Below are 12136 nucleotides of genomic sequence, written 5' to 3'. Positions count from 1 at the left end.
CATGGGAGAATGGTTAGAAGGACCCTGAGCCTGAAATATTGGCCCGGGTCCCTGCCAGGAAGAGAAAGGGCAAGGGACGCAGGAAAACCCGCTCCTTAGCTTACCGCAGTCTGCCAGGAGGCTGACCCTGAGGGTGAGGCTCTGGTACCTATAGGGGAAGATTTGGCCGAACTGGGGAGCCTGCCTAAGATAAGCAATTGGCAGCAGAACAGAGGTCCCTCCAGGGAGGAATTCTGCATGGCACAGAATGAGTGCCCTACTCTTGGGGGTCCTCTGTGGCAAGCTGAGGCCCAGGCAGCTGGTGACACCTATGAAACTAACTGGATTTATTGGGAGAATGGTCTCCTGTATAGTGTGTCTAAGGTTGTTGAACCGGGGTCCGCCCGTATATTGGTGGTACCTAATTGTTTTCAACCCTTCCTATTGGGTTTGGCTCATGATGTGTCGCTGAAAGGTCATTTGGGATAGGGCAAGACCTTTGACAGACTTGCTGCCGACTTCTATTGGCCTATAAGGCCTCAGATGCGTTCTGTCGGTCCTGTCTGACCTGCTAGGCGAGCGGAAAGACGGGAGGGAGGTGCAAGGACCCACTGCAACCATTTCCTGTCATGGGCACCCATTTTGAGCGTGTGGGCATCAATATTGTGGGGCCTCTGGATACCATGACTGCCATGGGCAACAGGTTCATCCTAGTCTTGGTGGGCCATGCCACCCGATACTGGGATGCAATCCCCCTAAGTACGGTGACGGTGCCAGCTATAGCCTGGGCACTGTTGAGGATCTTTACCCGCATGGTTTTCCCCAAGGAGGTGATCTCCAACTGGGGGACCAACTTTATGTCTTTGCACATGAAGGCAATATGGAAGGCGTGTGAGGTTGCCTACAAGTTCTTCACCCCCTAACACTCCAAAGCAATGGGTCGGTTGAGAGATTCAACCATACCCTGAAGGGCATGATTATGGCCCTTTAAGACCCCATTAGGCGTAAGTGGGACATCCTCCTGCGTGTCTTTTGTTTGCCTACAGGGATGATAAGAAGGAGGGAGCTGACTTCAGCCCATTTGAGCTTCTGTATGGGCACACTGTGATGGGTCTTCTCAGTTTGGTGAGGGAGGGCTGGGAGCAAGCTTCCACTAAGCCACCTCAGGATGCATTCTTTAATGTTTGTAGGAAAAAGGGAGGTGCACTCAATAATTGTTCTGCAGAGCCAATTCAGTTAAAAAATCTTCTTTATTCAATTTTTTAAAATTATATAAGTAACTTGAAGCACAGCCAACGCATTTCGTTCCTGTGTGCCAAAAGGAACTTCATCAGGGCTGAAACAATCACACAAATACATAATATAAATATACATATAACACATATATTGACACAATGCTAACATATATAAACACATTCTCAGGTCGCTAGATAGCCCACAAAACGTATACATACAATTTAAACCATAAAAATGGAACAAATCAACATTAGAAAAATTCTCAAAATTGAGCCAAAATTTTTTTCTTATACAATTTTAAAACGAGAGACCTTTGTTGGAGATGGAATACCAGACATATATCAAAATTATATCGAAGGTAGGAAATGTAAAGATTCAGAAAGAAAAGAGACAATTTAGAAATGGAATTTATTTAACTAAAACAATAGATGTAATAGTAAATCGAGAAAAAGTGAAAAGACGAATAATAATAGAAAATGCAAGAAAATAGAAGACTTTAAAGAAATATCCATATTAGAAGTGAGGTAATACACTTAAGTGGGTAGAAGAGGGAAAAGATTCAGAGACTGGATAGAAAACACCAAACAATAATCTATAGAAATAAAGTGTTAACCGATCCCAGAATAACCAATCTTTTGGAGTCTCTGTATTAGAGAGTTTCACTTTAAAAAATAGTGGGTAAGCAAAAAAAGGCAATCAATTCTTTAGTTGATATACTCTGGATGACAGGGCCCCAAAGTAGTTGAAAGTATGTTAAAACTAGAATTTCAATTCTATAAAGAATAAAATCCCAATAAATAAGATTAACTGCCTGTAGTGTGCAAGGTTAACATCACAGTCAAAGGCCTATGTAGCCTAATATCATATTGCCATGTTACAAGAAATATACTCTCACCTTAATATAATACGAATGTACGTGAATAATCAACTGATGAAATAGGAAAGTAACATCATATGGTCCCGGAGTACAACCCAGAAAAGGAAAGACAGAATACTTCGATCCTTACTGGCAAATCTGAGGTAAAGGAAAATTGGAAAATTTAAAAACTAAAATATCCAAATACAAATCACCTACCTGGTTATAAAAGTACTAGAAAAAATTCTTTTGCTACCAGAATCGTATGAACCCTATATCAGTATCGGCGATTCCTCCATAAACCAAACCTATGTGTGACAGAAAAGGCGATTGCGCATCCTGAGCAAATTCCTCAAAATTTGACCAAATACTAAAGCAATATTGAAGTTTTATTAGCAAGATCGTCAAGAACAACTGTCCCACAAGCATGACACGAGTATATTATTCAGGGCAAATTACAACCAGAAGGTTGTCTCAGAGACACATCAAGCAACTTCAAAAAATCAAAATGGCAGGGGGGCAAGTTCAATAGACCAACACCTGTTATTGTGCATTATTTATGAGGACCAGGCGCAAACATACAGTAATCCCAAATGGCAAACGAATATGTACCCAAGCATCCAAATATGAATGAGGCGTTATGCCGCATATGCATAGCACAGTATGAAAGCCAAGTACAGACATACAGTAATCCCAAATGGCAAACGGAGATGTACCCAAGCATCCAATTATGAATGAGGTGTTATGCCACATATGCATAGCACAGTATGAAAGCCAAGTACAGACATACAGTATCCCAAATGGCACACAAATATGTACCCAAGCATCCAATTATGAATGAGGCGTTATGCCACCTATGCATAGCACAATATGAAAGCCAAGTGCAGACATACAGTAATCCCAAATGGCAAACAGAGATGTACCAAGGCATCCAAATATGAATGAGGCGTTCTGCCACATATGCTTAGCACAGTATAGCACAAAGTCAGAGCGGGAAAATTAAGACCCCCACCTCTTCTTACAACAGAAAGGGGCCCGTGTTATACAGAGTCATGCCCGTATGCGGCCAAACGGATACCCAAAATGAAATTCAACTGAAGCCTTCCGCCCCATGCAGAAACCCCCTAGTTTCACAAGAAACAAGAGCAGGGAAATATGGACCTCACCCTCTGGACCAGTGATATATTATTAAATAAGTCAGCTAAAGCAAGAGCAGGGAAGTATGGACCCCAACCTGTGGACCAATGATATGTTATTGAATAAGGGCCATATGTATGAACGGATTTTCCCATAGACACAGAATCGGTAAATCCCTTTGATACATTTGGCCCTAAGTCCGATAAGGTCAATCACAGTTCTCTCCTGTAACATAAGGTTACGGCATACATCAAAACCCCCCAACTTACTTGGTATAAACGATGAATCCGAAGAACGGCATGGTAACCCGCAAGCCTCACAAAAGTTACCTCACACCATTATTTAAAGGGCAAGCCGTTAGCGACGTCAATCAAGGTATGACGTCATTCTGGCGCACGGAGACAGGGCACCATAAAAGAGTGAATCAGAGTTGCCAAAAGGTTCGGACATCTTGTGATTCAAGAGCATTATACACAAGTTGTCTCTGCGCTCGGATAACGAGCGGCTGGCAAATGTCCCCAAGTTTAGGAGGGTACGGACTGGAGGCCGTCGCTTCTCCGTAAAGGCAGCCACACGCTGGAATTCGCTTCCCCGCAGTGTGCGGTTGGAACCCTGCTACCTTCGCTTTCGGAAGCAGCTCAAAACTCTGCTTTTCCCTAAATAAGTTGTTTCTCCCCTCTTGGCCAATTCAAGCTCTCACAGCGCGGGGATGCCTCCGGGTCACCAGGCGCTTTACAAATCTTTAAATAATAATAATAATAATAAATAATAATCGGAACAAATAAAGTGAGGTGTAAGTCCAATAAGACTAATACAAAATTAATACTACTGAATTGGCTCTGCAGAACAGTTATTGAGTGCACCTCCCTTTATCCTACGAACTTCTCAGTACTAGTAGCACCTATCAACAACAGGTGATGGGAGCAGTAGCACCAATTCTCAATAATAATACATTTGGATTTAAGTGCTTAACCTTGGTCTGCTGTTGTGCTTTGGTTTTCTATAATGTATTCATTTATGTCCTGGCCTTCCGTAACCAAAATGTCATCTTCAGGAAGCATGCACAGGCAAACCTAGAAGCTAGGCAAAAACAACAGGTGATGGACAGAATGCAGAACATTGTCATACATTCACCCCAGTACAGAGATCTGGGCCTAAATCCATGTATGTATGACATTGTTCTGCATTCTGTCAATCACCTATTGTTTTTGCATTTGTCACCCCGAGTGGGACGGGTATGCTCAGACGTGAGTCCCGTGCTCTCCATGCCACTGGAATCAAGCTATCCAGGCTGATGAGGGCTGAAAGCCCGAAACCGGTCCTTGGATGCTTGTTTCCAGTCCAGGGGGGACCTGGCTTGGCAGTTCGGGCTCGACTGTTCCCATGGGGCACAGGGTCAAGACTGATTTGCATATGGCTGGGTTCAAACTGGAAAGGCATGGTGAGCAAAAAAACGATGAATTTAGGCCCAGATCTCTGGAATGGGGTGAATGTATGACATTGTTCTGCATTCTGCCCATCACCTGTTGTTTTTGCAAACCTAGAAGCTAGCCAGGAGGATATACAATGATGGTATGACCAGAATGCCACTCTGGTTGAGTTCAGCCTGGCCAGAAAGTTTGGTTCATGACCCAAGTAGATCCTCGTGTTCTACAAGACAAGTGATCCAGACCATTTGAGGTGAAGGAAAACCACAAGTCTGTCTCCCTCCCACTGACTTTAGTAAACTATATTACAATAAAATCAGTAATTGCCTCTTGTGTAGCTTTCATGTCAGCTCCTACATCCAATACAGTTTGCGAAGCCCCCATGTCCACTCCCTCAAAGGAATTGACCACTCCCAATGCAACCAGGCTTTTGGGATTTCTTATCAATGCTAGGCCCCTCACTAAAAACAAAGTAGAGGCTGCAGAATTCATTATGCTCCATGAGCCTGACTGGGTCTTCATTGCAGAGACATGGGCCAAGAAGTCTTCTTGTCCTGATCTGGTAGATGGTATTCCTCCAGGTTACACTATTACAAGACATGACAGAGGTATACCTGCCTCATTGATCCTTTCCACTATGCATTTCCTTAAGAAGTGGTACATTTTCCATTAAAAATGTGGCCTACTGAATCTTTCACAGGGATCTTAGTCTACAAACCACTTGGGTCCAGGCTGCTTTCATCCCCGAGATTGCTCACCTAGTCAAACCCTATGTGAGTAAAAGCAATTTTACACTTCCGGGGGACTTTCATTTCTGTCTGGAAAATTATGGTTGTAAGGATTCTCTGGCCTTTAAAGAAATGGTGTCATGTTTTGGGCTTTCCTAATTAATATGGCAGCTACTCATGAAGCTGGCCATACTCCGGATGGTAATTTCTCTAATGACATCCATCTTAAAGACTCAAATCCTCTCCCCTTACCTTGTTTGACCACCATGCTGTCCCCTTTTTTCTCCCCTGATCTACCACACTGGAGACAGCTATGAGTGAAAACATCAGACATTCCAAAAGAAACGGGAAAGGACTCAGCAAACAATACTGAACCCATGCCTTGATCACCTGTAAGTGGACAGAGCACGAGGACGCTGAATCGGCAACTGCAGAACTTTTCTTACGTCTCCCATTAATATGGTGACCCGCTTAAGAAAACCTACACACAGAGAAAGACACCTATCTCATGCTGGTTCTCCGAGAGACTTGGACTGCTGAGACAGACGTGTTCCAGCCAAAAATGGCAGAGATGCTACCACTCTCAAGAAAGAGCAGGCTATAAGGCCATTTTGGCAGAATATAAAGTTGCCATCGAGGACGAAAAATCTCTTTATTGCACGAATGAGCATGCCTCAGCTAAATCATCTAGAGTACTCTTTAAGATCATTGATCTACTATCCACTCCTTCAGCCCCCTCCAATACAGAGGGTTCCCAGAATTTTTGTGATGGATTGGCCAAATTCTTTCACACCAAAATTCTCATAGTCTATAAAGAATTTGACTGCCTCAATTCTGAGTCTTCTATCCCCTCTTCATTGGATTGGCAACCTGGCCCAGGTCTACCAAAGAACACAACTACTAAAGAAAGCCCTATTGCTTTCCTATCTTGCTTCACTCCCTTTACACTAGAACTCACAGAGCTCTATATATGCAGTGTTAAATCAGGGTCCCTATTGGAGTTCTGCTCATCCAAATTCCTGCAACTGGGAGCTAATAGCAATGTTCCCCTTCTCACTGGAACTTTGAATAAAGCCATCACGTCTGGGTGTTTTCCCCAACTCTTGAAAATGCAGTTGTTAAGCCTCTCCTCAAAAACCCTCATTTAGACCCTGGAGTTCTAAAAAAACTATCAATCTAGTTCCTTGCTGCCTGTTTCCACTAAATTTCTGGAGAAACACATACATGTCCAGCTGATGACCTACCTGGAACAACATCACCTCTTGGATGGCTGTCAGTTTGGATTCAGGAGTTATCCATGGGATGAAGACTGCATTACTATCAGCAGTCAACCATATCTGTTCCATGGTAGCTACAAGGCAGCCTGCAGCTGCGATATTTTTGGACCTCTCCGCAGCCTTTGACACCATCTCCCTGACCCTACTTGTTGAGCGGCTGCAAGAACAAGGGGTCACAGACCTAGCGCTGAAGCTCCTGGCATCTTTTTGGAGTGATAGGTCTCAGATAGTTATGGTGGACCAGTTATGTTCAAAGTCTATAACTTTGCCACGTGGGGTTCCTCAGGGCTCTTCTATGAACCCTACATTATTCAACTTGCATGTCTCGTAAAACTCATAAGATCCTTTGGGCTCCTATGCTGATGACACACAAATTACTGAGTCTATCTCTAAGGACACTAAGGCAATTGCGACCAAATTTAAAAATGGTATGCAGGCTGTTGCTGCATGGATGGAAAAAAACTACCTTAGACTTAATGGTGACAAGACAGAAGTCTTGATCTTTGGCAGTCAACATTCCATATGAACCCATTTGTGGTGGCCAGACAGACCGGGAGCTCTGCCCACTCCAGCTGCCACCGCTAAGAACCTCGGAGTATTGGTTGATAAAAACATATTGATCGACCTGCAGGTAAACCGGACAGCTTCAACCTGTTCTTGGATTATCAAGTACCATAGGAAAGTGTTTCCTTATAACCCCTTTCTGGCACATAAACAAGTGTCTTTGGAACTCATTTTTTCCACATTACACTACTGCAAATCTCTGTACCTGGATAGTAATAAGACTGTTCTGGCCAAACTACAGTTGACCCAGATTGCAGCAGCTTGACTGATCTTTGAGGTTCTCAAATTCCAATCAGTCTCGCCAGGGTTTCAGAAGCTTCACTGGCTTCCTGTTAACAAACAAATAGTTTTTAAATCTCTGTGCATTGTTCATTAGGATTTCCATAATTTTGGGCCTGGAGGGCTTAAAAACATGGTCCAACGATATACTCTCCCCAAACAGACAGTTGCGATCCTCAAAAAGTCCCATAGTAAAGTGTTTCCTTATATTCCCTTTCTGTCACGTGTCTTTGGCACCATTAGTTCCAGGATTAGACTATCGCATTTTTCTGTACTTGGAAATTAATAAGATTGTTCTGGCTAAACTGCAGTTGGTCCAGAACGCAGCAGCTTTGCTGACTGGATTACTGGGTTGGTTCCTGCTGTCGCTATGCTGGCTTCAGACATCAGGGTCTTCCTTCCAGGCTCCCTTCCTTTATCTGCAGAAAATACCTCCTTTGCAGCTTTCTGCTGCCTTCTTAGCCAGCTTTATGAAGTTGTCTGTGCCATTTACATTGAATGGAGTTTTGTGTGACGCCACCGCCACCAGCCAGTAGGTGTCTCAGACTGGGCCTTGGGCGAGCAGAGACCCAGAAGATGCCTAAGCGCTTCTGGGTCACAGGCTTTCCAGTTCGTGCCAGGCCTGCCCATAAAAGGGGCGGCAAAGCAGTCTCTTTTCCGCTCGCTGCTTCGTCAGGAAGACAACTCCGGTCTCCCGTCCGGGGTCCCAGGACTTCTTTTTGTTTGTTTTTCTCTGTGTTTTGTTCTCCCTTGCAGGTATATCGTCGGCACGCTTGCTGTGCTCTCTGCATTTGTCCCAACAGAATTTCATCTGGGAAGTCATTTGGCCACATGCTGGGAGCTAGGGTGACCAACCGTCTGTAAATTTCACGGACAGTCCGTAATTTAGGCCGTCTGTCCGTTGTCCGTGAAGGATTCTTTAACGGACGCCATTTGTCCGTCATTTTAACAGGGCACCGGTTGCCCCACCCTAAAGCTGGCACAGCTTGCACCCACCTCCCTTCTTCACTCCGATGCTGCACCAAAGCTCCTCAGATGCCCCGCAGCATTGGAGAGGCACAGCGGGATGGCAACCCTCACACCTCCAGCCCTTTATGACCTGTTAAGAGGTGCTTCGAAGGTGACTGAGAGGGAGGGGATGCAGGTTCAGGAGCAGCGACATCTATTCATATGAAAACAGCCCTGAATGCGGCATGTCTCTGCTATTTAGAGGGGAGCTCACACATTCCATTTCTACCCAGGGCCCCAAACATCCTAGACTCGGACAGATTACACCCCTGATTACACCGAGGCTGCATGTGGTTCTCTTCACCGAGCTTAATTACTGTCACTAAATTGTAAGCAAACCTCGGTTCTTCAAACATGCAGTCTATAATGTAATAAAATAAAGAAATGGCACAATCGCACCCACACTGATTAACAAAGTATGGAGGACAATCAGTTAAATCAGTTCTCTTAGACAGACTCTCCAGGATATCGCGATCTCGCGATTTGCAAAATTTTTTACAAAACTGCCCGCGAAATCCGGCACTTTCTATTGGCTCCGTGGCTCTCATTACCATGGAGCCAATAGAAAGGGTCAGGAGGTCAGGTCAAAGGGTCTCTCCTCCTGTGCGCTGTGCATTACCCCCCCTCACCTGTGCCGCCTCCCCACCTGCTCCTGTCTCCGGCTGCTGCTCCTGCCTGCTGCTGCCTCCCCCTCCCAGGATTTCGCATCGCGGCTGTGCTGTGCGCTTAACCTCGCCTCGGTAAGCAGTGTAGTTACAGTGGGCCCGCCGCACATGGGGCACGTGGCGGGCCCCGGGGGGCATATTTTTTTTAAAATGCTTTGGCCTCGGGACCCGCCGCTGCCCGGTGTGCGGCGGGCCCGGGGCCACATTCTGTGGGGGCCCGCCACACATGGGGCACGCGGCGGGCCCGGGGCCACATTCTGTGGGGGCCCGCCTCGTGCCCCATGTGCGGCCTCTGGACCCGCCGCGTGCCCGGTGTGCGGCGGGCCCGGGGCCACATTCTGTGGGGGCCCACCGCACATGGGGCACGCGGCGGGCCCCGGGGGGCATATTTTTTTTTAAAATGCTTTGGCCTCGGGACCCGCCGCTGCCCGGTGTGCGGCGGGCCCGGGGCCACATTCTGTGAGGGCCCGCCGCACATGGGGCACGCGGCGGGCCCCGGGGGGCATATTTTTTTGGAACATGGTTTGGCCTCGGGTCCCACAGCGCACTGGTAAGTTTGGGGTTCTGAGCCCCTCTGGTGAGTTTCCTAACTCTTTATTTTGGTTCTTTTGCAGAGCATCACAGGGAAGAATCTGCCGTTCCAAGAGCCGTAATTGGGCCAGCTGCCACAGCGCACTGGTAAGTTTGGGGTTCTGGGCACCTCTGGGGAATTTCATAATTTGTTTTGGTTTGGGGCAATTGTTGTGTTGTCTGTGGGGAAATGAACTGCAGTTCCAAGAGCCGTAATTGGGCCAGCTGCCGCAGCGCACTGGTAAGTTTGGGGTTCTGAGCCCCTCTGGTGAGTTTCCTAACTCTTTATTTTGGTTCTTTTTCAGAGCATCACAGGGAAGAATCTGCCGTTCCAAGAGCCGTAATTGGGCCAGCTGCCACAGCGCACTGGTAAGTTTGGGGTTCTGGGCACCTCTGGGGAATTTCATAATTTGTTTTGGTTTGGGGCAATTGTTGTGTTGTCTGTGGGGAAAGGAACTGCAGTTCCAAGAGCTGTAATTGGGCCAGCTGCCGCAGCGCACTGGTAAGTTTGGGGTTCTGAGCCCCTCTGGTGAGTTTCCTAACTCTTTATTTTGGTTCTTTTGCAGAGCATCACAGGGAAGAATCTGCCGTTCCAAGAGCCGTAATTGGGCCAGCTGCCACAGCGCACTGGTAAGTTTGGGGTTCTGGGCACCTCTGGGGAATTTCATAATTTGTTTTGGTTTCGGGCAATTGTTGTGTTGTCTGTGGGGAAAGGAACTGCAGTTTCAAGAGCCATTGGGCCAGCTGCCGCAGCGCACTGGTAAGTTTGGGGGTCTGGGCACCTCTGGGGAATTTCTTAATTGTTTGTTTTGCTTTGGGGCAATTTTTTCACTTTCTTTGCACGTGGCTGACCGGGCACTTTTTGGTTCATTTTTCACCACCCATGCAACCTTTGGCATGTTATTTTTTTAATTTTCAGGCACTTACTTGGAGTTTTTGAACAATTGCAATGGCTTTTTCCCCCTTGGAACCACAGCTAACACCAATTATATTTGTAGGCGGCTGCCCATTTGGCTTTCACACTGTCTGTTTGCTCAACGCCGTTTGGGGACTGCCATTTACCATTGCAGTTATGGCCCTACAAGTTTGTCACTTTACTTGTGCTTCAGGGTTGCATGCATTTTTTATCATTGAGCACCGGCGCTTTCTGAACTTCCCATTCAACAATTGCCTTTCCCCCCTTTGAGATGCATTTAGTAATACCAACTATCTTTGTAGGTGAGTTAACTGACTGCGCCACAACAGCGAGATCTTCTGTATTCCAAGGGAGCAACAAGCCACCACAACAACAGCAGAATGGAGAAGTTTCTGCAGCCTGCGAAGGGTGTGAAGCACAGATCACATCTGCCCACCCAGATAACCGCAGCAGATCGGGCCAGAGACTACAGCACCTTGATGCACGCTGACGGTGGGGTGCTGTTTTGCAGTGCGTGCAATGTGGCGGTGGACCACATCCGGAAACACACTGTGGATATGCATGTGCGATCCCAAAAACACTTGAAGCGCTGTTCAGATGATCCTGACCTTCAATCTTCGCCCAAACGTGCACGTCAGATGACGGTGAACTCACTATTCACAAAGAGTACAGCTGCCGGTGCCGCAAACCATGAAATGGTAAGTGAGTGGGTTAACGTCTGCACCGCGTTGAACATTCCGCTGAGCAAAACCGACCACCCTGTGTTGCGCAAGTTCCTACACGAGCGAGTACGGAATGGTGGAGCGGTACCTGGGAGTCATATGCCACCTGGTTACTTCCTCTCCAGACTGGACAGGAAGGAAGGCAGGGGCGGAGGGATTGCAATCACGATTAAAGCTCCGATGGAATGCTCCCTATCGCCCCTGACGATCGATCATTGTGAAGCGGGCTCTTTCACCATTATAATTGGGCCTCAACAGTCCCTTTCGGGTATACTTGTCTATAGACCCCCAGGCAGGCTGTATGATTTTACGACTAGCCTGGTGGAAGCTACAGCACACCTAGCCATAAGAAAGAGTAAATTCCTGGTGCTGGGAGACATGAATGTTCACTTTGATGATCTCCTCGACAAAGATGCTAAGGACATCATGTCTGAACTACACTCCCTTCAATTAGATCTCAAAAATCATGGGGGCATATTATCAAGGGGGTTTATCTCCGCTTATTTGGCTTTAAAAGCCAAGAAAGCGGAGATAAAATTATCTCCCTATTACCTAGCTGTCGCTAACACCAGTTAGCAACAGCTAGTAGGAGATAGCGACCATCTTGGGCCCCACTTTGCATGTCAGTGATATTTATCACTAATGACATGCAAAGTGGGCGTGCCAAGATGTTAGCGACTGGAAACAGTCGCTAACATCACTATCTCCTATTACCAACTTTTGGAGATATTCGTGCTAAGCGCGAATATCTCCAAAAACTAACACCTGCCCT

The sequence above is a fragment of the Lissotriton helveticus genome, chromosome 3_1 (genome assembly GCF_964261635.1).
Source record: "Lissotriton helveticus chromosome 3_1, aLisHel1.1, whole genome shotgun sequence".
Lineage (NCBI taxonomy): Eukaryota > Metazoa > Chordata > Amphibia > Caudata > Salamandridae > Lissotriton > Lissotriton helveticus.
The sequence above is the reverse complement of the archived record's forward strand: the minus strand, read 5'-3'. Positions refer to the sequence as shown.